Here is a 12271-nt window from a genome sequence, read left to right on the forward strand (position 1 = left end):
TTCTGGCGATGACGCGGCATGTGTCGTATAGGTGTTTCCAGGGAATACGGTGAAGCCCTTTTGAATGCTAATCAATTAGACCCCAGATGTAGAGGTTGGTCGTGGGGTCGATTCTCGGAAGGGTAACCGCTGTTTCATCTTTGTGTCCATGAGCAAGGCATTTTAACCTACTTGCTTTTCTCCACCCTGGAGTAAATGGGTACCTAGCTTGCAGAGATGGCAAACTATGAATGTTAGTCCTGAGCGCTGTAAAGCTGCAGCTCGGACCTGTGATACTCCAACAGAGTAGAGCTTGGATCATGAATGTGAACCAGCGGACAGTCATGACAGTGCCCACATGTATAACCATAGCAGGGGCTTGTGGTATTAGCTCACCTCTGAGAGGTGAGCTAAGAATAGCAAAATTTCGTTTGAACAAGGGGTGGGTGAGCTTTTGCTATGGCGAAGTGTCTGTTGTCGGGGCACATTTCGTAAACACTGGGACTCTATTAACTTGAACATTGGTAAATTTATCAATTAACCCTTTTGCAGAGGGAATTGTCCTATAATCTTTACATTCATCATGATCTTGACAGCCGTGTTTTGTCTGTTGAAAACCATAACTGTATACTGGAAATTTGATATACCTATTTCTAAGGCCTATGCAATGCCTACACAACAAATAAAGTTAAAGTTATGAATAGAAAAAGAGAGAATGTAAATAATATTAAAAAAAAACATTGTGTACCTTTTTAGCTCACCTCTTAGCAGAGGTGAGCTTATCCCATACCGTGGCGTCCGTCGTCGTCGTCGTCGTCGTCGTCGTCGTCGTCGTCGTCCGTCGTCGTCCGTCGTCCGTTAGCAGGGCACGTTTCGTAACTGTTAGAGCTATTGAGTTGAAACTTGGTACACATGTACCCTTATGTAATGACACCTTGGAGACCAAGTTTCGGTCCGATTCGTTTCATGGTTTGGCCACCAGGGGGCCAAACGTTAAAAGTGAAAATATGAAATATCTCCCTTAATAGTAGTCGGGAAATTTAAAAAAAAAAAATTTGGTAGGTACTTCTAGCAAAGGTGCATCATATATCCTCCGGATTTTTGATTTGACCTCCTTTTCAAGGTCACAGAGGTCAAATGGTGTAAATTGGCCGTTAGGATGTAACGATGGCACGTTTCTAAACTGCAATGACTATTGATACCAAATTTGGTACACATTTACCCCTTAGTCAGGTGATCTCAGGGACCGAAGTTTGGTCCAATATGATTCACCACTTGACCACCAGGGGGCAAAATCCAAAAACCTTAAAAATGTGATTATTCCTTAACTTCTTGCCCGATTGCCACCAATTTTATATCATGGGTACATCTAACTACCATACAGTATATGTCACCCAGGTTTTTAATTTGACCTTCTTGTCAAGGTCACAGAGGTCAAATGGCGTAAATTCGCCGTCAGGCCGTAACTATGGCACGTTTCTTAACTGCAATGACTATTGATCACAAATTAAGTACACATGTACCCCTTGGTCAGATGATCTCAGGTACCGAAGTTTGGTGCGATCTGATTTGCCGTTTGGCCTCCAGGGAGGGGGCCAAATCCTAAATTCTTCAAAATGCCATTATTCCTAGTAATGACTTGCCCGATTGGCACCAATTTTATATCATAGGTACATCTAATTCTAACAACCATTCAATGTTTCACCCGGGTCTTCTTTGATTTGACCTACTTTTCAAGGTCACAGAGGTCGAATGTTTTGTAAATTGGCCATTTTGGGGAAATTGTAATTGCTTGGACCTACATCAAACCTAACACTACATGACACAATACCATGCTCTTTATCCATCTTTCCTCCACATGAGGTGAGCACAATGGCCCTGGCCATTTCATCATATGATAGAGCTAACCCAAACCATGACCTTTGATTTTGATGCTATTGCTAACCCCAACCATTTTCCATACTTTTCATGCTGCAGCTAACCCCAACAAGTCAAGTGACCCTTATTTTTGATGCTTTCGCTAACCCGAACCGTGACACTTAGTGTTCATGAATAGCTATTACGGACTCACGCTATTGCTAACCACAACCATGACCCTTCCTTCTCATAATGCTATAGCTACCCCAACCATGACCCTTGTTTTTGTTGCTTTTGCTGACCCTAACAATTACCACAGCCTTTCACTATGCTGTAGCTAACCCCAACAATAACCCTTCCTTCTCATATGATATAGCTAACCCAAACCATCACCTATACTTTTTCATGCTACAGCTTACCCCAACAAGTCAACTGGCCCTTAATTTTGATGCTATCGCTAACCCAAACTGTGGCACTTAGTTTTCATGAAATAGCTATTGTTATGGACTCGCCTGTGAAAATAAATGAGGTGGGTATACTTTTTAGCTCACCTCTTAGCAGAGGTGAGCTTATCCCATACCGTGGCGTCCGTCGTCCGTCGTCGTCGTCCGTCGTCCGTTAGCAGGGCACGTTTCGTAACTGTTAGAGCTATTGAGTTGAAACTTGGTACACATGTACCCTTATGGAATGACACCTTGGAGACCAAGTTTCGGTCCGATTCGTTTCATGGTTTGGCCACCAGGGGGCCAAACGTTAAAAGTGAAAATATGCAATATCTCCCTTAATAGTAGTCGGGAAATTTTGAAAAAAATATGGTAGGTACTTCTAGCAAAGGTGCATCATATATCCTCCGGGTTTTTGATTTGACCTCCTTTTCGAGGTCACAGAGGTCAAATGGTGTAAATTGGCCGTTAGGATCTAACGATGGCACGTTTCTAAACTGCAATGACTATTGATACCAAATTTGGTACACATTTACCCCTTAGTCAGGTGATCTCAGGGACCGAAGTTTGGTCCAATATGATTCACCACTTGACCACCAGGGGGCAAAATCCAAAAACCTTAAAAATGTGATTATTCCTTAACTTCTTGCCTGATTGCCACCAATTTGATATCATGGGTACATCTAACCATCATACAGTATATGTCACACAGGTTTTTAATTTGACCTTCTTGTCAAGGTCACATAGGTCAAATGGCGTAAATTCGCCGTCAGGCCGTAACTATGGCACGTTTCTTAACTGCAATGACTATTGATCACAAATTAAGTACACATGTACCCCTTGGTCAGGTGATCTCAGGTACCGAAGTTTGGTGCGATCTGATTTGCCGTTTGGCCTCCAGGGAGGGGGCCAAATCCTAAATTCTTCAAAATGCCATTATTCCTAGTAATGACTTGCCCGATTGGCACCAATTTTATATCATAGGTACATCTAATTCTAACAACCATTCAGTGTTTCACCCGGGTCTTCTTTGATTTGACCTACTTTTCAAGGTCACAGAGGTCGAATGTACTGTAAATTGGCCATTTTGGGGAAATTGTAATTGCTTGGACCTACATCAAACCTAACACTACATGACACAATACCATGCTCTTTATCCATCTTTCCTCCACATGAGGTGAGCACAATGGCCCTGGCCATTTCATTAACGTATTTATGCCATTTTGTGTACCTTTTTTCCCAGTACCTTTTTTCCGGTACGTTTACTTCCGGTACTTTTATTAGCTACGCTGGGCATAAGCTTATGCCCAGCGTAGCTTATGCTTTGGCTCTTTTTGATAGGGGGGCTGGAAGAACTACTTTTCTGCAAAATAGCTAAAATCTGCTCAGTTTCAGCAGCACATGTGCCAGGATGTCACTATTCTGAAGCATTATTTCGATAGGCTTTGCAATTTACAGGAGAAAAACTAAAAGCACCGTAATTATGATTTATAACTTAATTAATAGATTTTATCGTCTGCTCAACCGCTGATCAAATGTAAATAAAAACCACGATTCAGCCTGTTTTTATGATACACTGACCTTGCTGCACATAGGGATATGTCGAAGCATTTGTAGCCGAGGTTGGATTCTGCATGGGCTTGCTCACAATTGGGTCATAATCAGCCGGCGCACAGAAATGTAATACAAAAATGTAGTTCTATATGAGATCGTCGCAACTTGCACTTGGAATGTGATATTTGCTCCTTTTTTTCGATTGTCAATGTAAGTATGCTTTTATATTCGACGTGTTGGCCATTATTTTGCCGAATTTATTTATGAAACCTTACAATATACGAAGCCTTATCACTAGTATTGCGCCATCCCATCCTAATACATCAGGGCCTTCAATGTGGTTCCTGACGTCACACATTTCGAAGCCCTGAATACCTCAGCTATCAGCTGTCTCTGGACAAGCGAGGTGAGAGAGTTTTATTTTCTTGTGCTTTATCTTAGATTTGCTACTAGTAGGCCTATTGTCAATGGCAATTGTGTTATTTCTTGAATCATATTGTAGTCAATCCCTTGGATTACTCACATGGGATTACACTGCCGGTCCTCCAGGTTTCCTTTGGTTAAATTTGTCCAGCCAAATTTGCCTACATGAAAGATGGCCAGCATAGTAATGTGCATGTCCATGCGAACGATTGTTTACCTCGCATGCAAATATTTCGGCCTGCTCGTTGCTGATTGGATAATAGGATATTAGTAGCCCCGCGTCATGCACGACGTCACACGATATTATTAAATCATTAGCGGACTGATATCCGAGTTCTTCAGAAGTGATAAAGGGCTGTTTGTTTATTTGAGGAAGATGCGTTTTAAAGTGTCCAAACATGTAATAAATTATTTGAAGACGGTTTGTGTGTTTTTATTGACATTCGGTGCATTTAACGCAGCAGTTTAAGTTACGTTGATGTAAAGTAGTGCCGAGTAGAAGTTTTTGCAACGGGCCAAATTAACTGCGCAGAATCGCTAGAATAAGAAACTGGAGAGGTGAGAAGAATTTATGTTCTTGTATTCATCTTGATTTATTTACGGCTTTTGCCTGTGGCAAGTGTCATTTCTTGAATCATATTGTAGAACAAATCTCTTAGATTACTTCCATGGCAAGACGCTGGCGTTTTCTGCTTTCTTTTCGTTTAATATGCGGAGTCAAACGATCACAAAGTTTGTTTTTTTACATGAATATCAAAATGGCTGCACCCATGATCGATCGGGCATGTCTCTTGTAGGCCTATTGGCTATTGTCATGTTTGCCTCACGGGTACGGTACGGTGAGCAGGGTGTTGAAAAGGGTCAGGGTATTTTTCAATTTATATACAGTGAGCCATTCATTACAAACAGAAAAAAAGACACAGTTCCACAGAATCAAGAATGTACCGATACTAAATGCGACTCCTCTTGTTCAGTTCTGTTCTTGTCTTTTCAGTTTTCAATCACCTCATCATACTCATGACCTGGTAGTCAAAATCATAGTGGAAAAAAGGTGAGACGTTTGTGGCACTGTAGGCTTAGGCCTGGGGGAGGGGGGGGGGGGTTCACTCTTGAATCATAACATGTGTAGTACATCAGCGTACGAAAAAATGTGAGTAAGGGATTGATTTTTTCGTTGCATCAGCCGGTCCCGCGTGGGGCACTATAACTTAAGCCCCCTATTTTGCCATGAACCCCGCAAACAACCCACGAGAATCAATAAGATAAGAATACACCAACTCCCTGCCGAGAGCCTCTCTTTGTAACTACATGTAGTGTCCCCAAATATTACCTCAGGGATCAAGTCCCATCCTCAAAGACGTTCTGCCCCACCCCCCCCCCCCCCCATTAGACGTTTCCCGCCACTGTCTGCCACTCTGGCAACAAGAAGCCTAGGAGGAGAATGGAATCGACCTATGAGTCAAGTAAAAAAATCGGTCAAGTTTGTTTCTACTTCACTTCTCATCAGAATGACCTTGTATTTTCAGGTACCAAGGTTTCTACAAGTTCAACTACTGCACTAACACCAAAAAAAGATCACACACAAAATCAGATGCAAGGGTACCTACACCAGGAGAGAAAAAATTCATCACATTCGAGCTTCAAGTACAGCAGGACCAGTATTGCCATGGCATTACCTTTGATCCCGACATCTTCAGGACTGTTATGTTAACACTTATGCAGGAAAAAAATCCAGTCATGATTGAAAACTACAATTTGATTCCATCTCGTTTGAATCCAGGTCAACAAGATCTCAAACTCACATCCAAATCCAAAATGACTCCAATATCCCACCAGCTGCATTATGAGCACAAACCACCCACACCGTTTACAACAGAACTTGAAAAAATTGCCACCATTTCACCAAATACTAAAATCAATGTTCAAGTTGTCATTCTTGGTGAAAACCCAAAATGTGGAACTAAAACTGTCGCCTCTGGACCAATAAGAATGCAAACAAAGTATGTTGCTGATGACACTGGTATCACTAACCTGTCCACATGGGACAAAAATATTGATCAGCTTCAGGTCAATGACACTTACAGGTTGGAAAATGTGTCTGTCAAATTCTTTGAGAAAGAAAAGCACCTGTCAACTACACCACAAACCACTATCACTAACATTCCACCATTAACCAATTATGTCAAATTGGAAACTGCAACTATTCAGGCCGAAATTGTTGCCATACAAATAACAACAAAATATCAGTGTCTATCATGCAGTCACCCAAATGCTTTCATCTCTAATACTGGCACAAGATGTCGTTGTGACCATTGTGGCAACCAGCAACTTGCACTTAAAGCCAAGAAAATCTTCCAGGGCGATGGCACATTTCAAACACAAACTCAGGAAACTTACAAACTTGCATTCAGATCTGATACTTTGGACGAAATTCTTGATGCTATCAAAGCATCCACAGCGTCATCCACATCAGAACATATGAGATGCCGTCAGCTGAGCATATTGAGTCATTCCTTCTTGAATACGATGACAACTTCACCGTCACATACTATCCTAGAATGAATATAATCTCCACTCTCACAACCAGTCAATAAAGCAGCAACCTGTACCTTTCTACATGCAAAATAGCCTGAACAGTTAACAACATTTTGCATCACAGGCCTCCATCGTTGTAAGAGGGCAACCAGCAAAATTACTCGACATGTCTACATTTCATTTTAGCAATTCATAATCTTGTCATAGCAGTTATTGCTTCAGTGTTATATTATCATCATGCATACGCATTTGTAATCTTCAGCATTTTAGATCATTAGTGTTACTTTATATATTACATTTCATAACTGATCTGTGTTTTTAACATTACTGATTTCAATCATTGCGAATACTTCCTGTAGCTGTAGTATTACATGTATCCTTGGAAAGGCATCATTTCCAATCATTGTACTCACAACTTCATCACTGCTGTTATTTCATATGTTCTCATCTATCATTTCAATCATTGGAAATATTTCATTCTATATCACCCTTGCTTAGATATAATTCTGTATCAATCCATCTCGTAATTTCAATCATTGCGAATACTTCCTCTACCTGTAGTATTACATGTATCCTTGGAAAGGCATCCTTGGAAAGGTATCATTTCCAAACATTGTACTCACAACTTCATCACTGCTGTTATTTCATTTTTGATTACATTAATTTTACCTATGATTACAAATCAGAGTATGTTAATTTCAATCAGTTGCTGGACACCTACAATTATTTTCAATAAATAAATGTTAACTTTACACATCTGCTCAATTCCTTCTCATTTCTTAGCAGATTCTTGATTTAGCTCAGGAACTGTCACATTACCACATGTGTCACATTGGCACATGCTCAATACTCCTTCGACAACTTTCAATGGACACAACGGTCGCCAAAAGTTCAAACAAAGTTTCTTTCAATATCTGCCAACCATTGTGATCATTCAAAGCACTATTATATCATTTCGCAAAAACCTATGCAGTGATTGGACATCAATGTCATTTCATACTCAACAGAACAAAGTAAAACAAGGTGTCTGCTGAGCTCTTTCAAGATTCTTTAATCCCATCCAGTAATTTAGTGACACACTCCCAAACCTAATGTACCGGTAGAACGAATTTCTTGCCCTCACAGGATGCGACCCATCCTCTTGCAAACAGGGTCAAACATGACTCCTCATCATTCATAGCCCACACAAGTATTGCATGTCTGCAACAACATATGCTTGTGTGCAATGTATGTCTGTATGTCTGTGGAATAAAAAATCTCGCATCAATCAAGTCAAAAAGTCCAACCTCTTTCCACAATTGCTTCCGGCAATCACCTGCAGTATGGCTTCACAACGAGAAAAATGCATTGGCTTGCTAGTCTCTGTAATGAGCACATGGCAGAGACTAGTGGCGAGACTCCATACAACCCATTTACTACATACCAGCAATGTACACTGGTACAACAGTGGTACCTCCTACATTTTCTGCACCACATTCCCCTCATCAAGCAGAATGTCTAATTATTCCACCAGCGGAGCTATCCAGGCCGTCAGGCCTCTAGTTTCCTGTACTTTTATTTCCCGGTACTTTTTTCAGTACCTTTTTCCTGTACCTTTATTACCTAGATTCAGTCAACAGACACCCCATACCCCCCCCCCCCCCCCACACACACACACCCATACTCAGAACAAACAAACGCCCATCCCTTCCCGCTACCTTCTGGATACCAGGATATTGGTATAAAATCTGTGGAACGGGCTGGAGCAAACGGAATGGTTGCCAGCAAGACTTGGCATGTGAGGTAGCTCAACTCTCAAAGCAAACCCACTGGAGTATGCCAGCAAGACTTGGCATGGGAGGTAGCCAAATCCTCAAATTTCTAGTCTAAGGGACAATAATGCTAGCAAAGCTCAGTATGAGAGGTGGCCGGCCATATCCTCTTGGGAAAGCTCCTTTGCAGAATGCTAGAACAACTTAGCATGAAGGTAGTCTAACCCTTCCCTGGCAATGCATCAGTGGCTATCTGATGGCGGCTCTTGTAACTATAGGCCTCACGAGTCAGCCTGTTGGGCCTATACTATTTTGCACTTTGTTTGCGAGTGTGCTTCAATTCAGAAAGGATAAATTATGTGGTGATTATGTGGGAGATATCAGTGAGCGTAAGTGTTTTGCTTTGAATTATGATGCTGTAGAAATGTGTAAGTACTGTAAATAGTTATGAGCTCAGTCTATCATTAAAACTTATTAATTAGATATGAAGTCTTAGCCCTCTGTTTCTTAGTTCCTTGGTCCATTAGAATAAGATTGGTGTCAGATCAGTGGTGACATCGTACTTGACGAACTAGTTAATTTCGTCAATATTTGGATGCCCAGGGTTGTGACATTTATTGTCTTTGTTTCTTTAATGGTGACGCTTTACCGCTCGACCCGGTTTTACGCTACAGTAGAAATAAGTGTAATTGGTAGCCTAAATTAGGCGTAGGGCTACAAAACCTCATCCACTTATTCATAGAGCTACATCAATACAAACATATCAACAGAAGTGTTGCTATCATCTAGAAATAACAATGAGCAAACCCACATCGAGTACCATAGAAAAGGAAATATTCGCTGTTGAATCTGCCTGGGCTTTCAATTTTTTTTCTGTCATCTTCTGAGCGCTTTGGTAACCATAGTGACAGGTCCTTACTGACACTGTCCGAATCCCCACACCCACGGTGGTCAACATACACGATTAATTCAGTGCGAAGCAATGATCTATCACTTTTCTCGAGCAGACGAAAATTTGGTACAAACTCTGCACAATCCACTCCGTTTCGCGCCTTAGAAACTACCGTCATTGTGAGAATAAGTCCATTTTTAAGTGTTCCACCCACACAACGTTCTTGCGTAATTTGAAATAGGCGAATTATTACCTCATAGCCGCGATTCCCTTGGTGAAACATGTAACTGTCCACTAGAAATCATCCCTGCAATCGAAGTTCGATAATATCTGACTGTGGACTATTCGAAGGACCACGCTATATGTCTGCTACGCTGTGTGTTGCAAATAGGTATTTCATTTCCTATCATTTAATAGGATGATATTGGAATATCAAACTGGCACATCACATCAAGACGTATCCGGATGAACACCGACAAACATACGGATGCACGACCTTTCGGGTGTACGGATTAACAATACTAAAACACGTGAAATATCGTTATAGGGCACACTTCAAACGTAGGTTTCCCGTTTTAGACGACGGTATATGCGATTTGTAGAAAGTCGTTTTTCATGGTTTATCAGTCTACTAAAAGGTCTACCTTTTGCAGTACCGTATAGTGTCGTTTAAATCAGCCAGTATTCCTTGAACCTTACAAGTGTTTTGGGGTTCTCGAAACGTATTTCCGCCTTCAAGGGACCCTCCCTTTAATCTTGGTGATGACCCGGGTGCAGCAGCGAGGCTTCTCTACTTGAGTCAATTGCTATGTGGTAAGAGTGCTGCCATTTAATCACACCCTTTTGTTTACCTTACGTCATCAAGAGGCAGAATGTATTGAAAACCACTGGTCATACCAGGATGATTTATATTATTGGAGCTAAAATGTTGACCAGAGGCAGAGGCAGAGCCGAGGTTTTGGCCAAAAATTTCAGCCCCGCCATCGCAATTTTTGGTGAGACAATCAACGCCGACAGTGAGGTATCAATTTCTATTCTAAAATATATCAAATTCAACAACGGTTTTTAGATAACAGCGTGGTTTTTGGATGGTTTTTGAGAGCTTTCACATTTTGCACCAACCCAAGCGGTACCGCTGAATTCAAAACGAGACTTCGTTTGCGCATAGTGCATTTACACTGTAAAGTGCGGTTCGTTCTAAATCCGGGTATCTTAGAATTCGCTACTATACTTCCCAGACAATATTTCGACGTCCCCTAGTTTCTTTTCCATCCAACCATGCCAACAGTTAATTGATGAAGACACTTGACCGAAAATCTTTTATTTCAGTAACTCGTCACTGACACCCTGCAGAAGGTTATAGATTACATCATTTAAAATGATATTTGCATTTGAAATAATATTATCAGTGCAGTGCCCTAGTAAGCGCGCAGCGCCTTTAGGTTGGGGGGGGGGGGGGAAACCCCCCAAACCCCCTGGTTGGGAACCTGCTATAGTTCCTTCCGCCAATTTTTTGTTTTGATAGACAGTTTTCTCCGTGTATCGCATTAGCAGTAACTCAACTCCATCGTCATAATAGCCGGCAAAGAAATGGAAAATGCCCCCCCCCCCCCCAGGTGTCCAGACTATCGTAGTCTGGCACTCTGGCAGATTCTAATGTAAAGTGCAAGCTCTATTGAACTCGCGCAACTGTCGCCATGGAGAGCCCCACCCCCGTCCTTCTGACATGTTTTAGCCAGTGCATTGGGGGGCAGGCCCCTCAAACCCCCTATTGGCCTCTCAATAAGTCCTTCTGAGCTGCTTACTCTGGGGCACTTGAGTGGATGGAACCTCCAAACCTTCATGATGGTGCAGTCCTTTGACACGTTTAACCCAGAGCGAGGAAGAGGTACTCCTTCGATGGTACCCTAACTGCAACCCTCAACCATCATTACCCTTCCTTTTTACTGGCATGATATTGGCAAGACTACCAAGAGGTCGTACTGGTGGCTTCCTTGAGACAATTGCTTGTGGTCGTACCTGGGCAACCAATTCAAGGGGTCAGGGATCAGGTTTTCCCCCACCAACATGTTGCCGAATGGTTAATGCATAAAAAATTGGTTGGAAAGGGTTTTTGCAGGCCAAGAGACTTGAAGACACTTGACTCTTGAGGAACACCAGACTGATGAACAAAGAACCTGAGGAACAAAGAACCCTCTTCATACCTGGGAGCATAAAAAACCTGCTAGCGAATATTGATTATTCTTTAGAAAAAACCAGAAGATCTGCAAAACCAATGGTACCCCATAAAAACATACATTCCTCCTTAAGGTGTCTTCGGATCCCACCACGGCCCATGTGGAATTCGTTCAAAAGATTTATTGAAATCTCAAAATAAAATTTTTTTCTCGAAACGCCTGCCCGTCTTTTGCTTCATTATTTCGGGATTAAATCAATTTTAAGCATCTTTTGGATATTATCACTAAAGTATCAAAAATCAAAACACATATTGTCGTATCTGACAGTTCTTGCGTTCTGGGTCTGGTCTCTAAAAGATCCACTCTAAACGTTGAATAACTGAATCAAGAAATACAGTTTAAATCTAATCAAAACTTTGTTCACTTTGTACATTAAAACCTACACTGCCTCGGATGCTTCCTGCACCTACGGCGATCCATTCACAACTCCCGCACAACGTACACGTGCCAATATTTACAAACAGAGAGACGTCACCTGCGCCTCGGCCAATCATGACGCGAGGACAACAGATGACATGACGTAACGACAAAAAATGTAAACAGTGATGCGAGACGAAGAAAGGCCGTAGATATGCTTCAGAAAAACTATGTTTAAACTAT

At 41.6% G+C, this 12271-nt stretch overlaps 2 protein-coding genes and 1 long non-coding RNA gene across 14 annotated transcripts in view; 2 read left to right on the forward strand and 1 right to left on the reverse strand.

The window, feature by feature from the left end:
• LOC135498617 (uncharacterized) overlaps positions 1 to 12271 on the forward strand; it is a 138978-nt gene that overhangs the window by 46226 nt on the left and 80481 nt on the right. For 2 of the 12 annotated variants that reach the window (XM_064788968.1, XM_064788957.1), the window contains exon 1: positions 10188 to 10247. The exons of the other annotated variants lie outside the window; for them this stretch is intronic. The gene's annotated coding sequence lies outside the window, so the exon portion shown is untranslated. Of the gene's footprint in view, positions 1 to 10187; positions 10248 to 12271 lie in introns of those variants that run through there. 12 annotated transcript variants of the gene reach the window in all.
• LOC135499226 (uncharacterized) overlaps positions 1 to 12271 on the reverse strand; it is a 64303-nt gene that overhangs the window by 1304 nt on the left and 50728 nt on the right. The window lies entirely within an intron of this gene.
• Positions 4400 to 8329, forward strand: LOC135498845 (uncharacterized). Its single transcript, XR_010449155.1, has 3 exons — positions 4400 to 4814; positions 5251 to 5307; positions 5783 to 8329. It is a non-coding gene; the product is annotated as an uncharacterized LOC135498845 (long non-coding RNA).

The sequence above is a fragment of the Lineus longissimus genome, chromosome 14, assembly GCF_910592395.1.
Source record: "Lineus longissimus chromosome 14, tnLinLong1.2, whole genome shotgun sequence".
NCBI lineage: Eukaryota > Metazoa > Nemertea > Pilidiophora > Heteronemertea > Lineidae > Lineus > Lineus longissimus.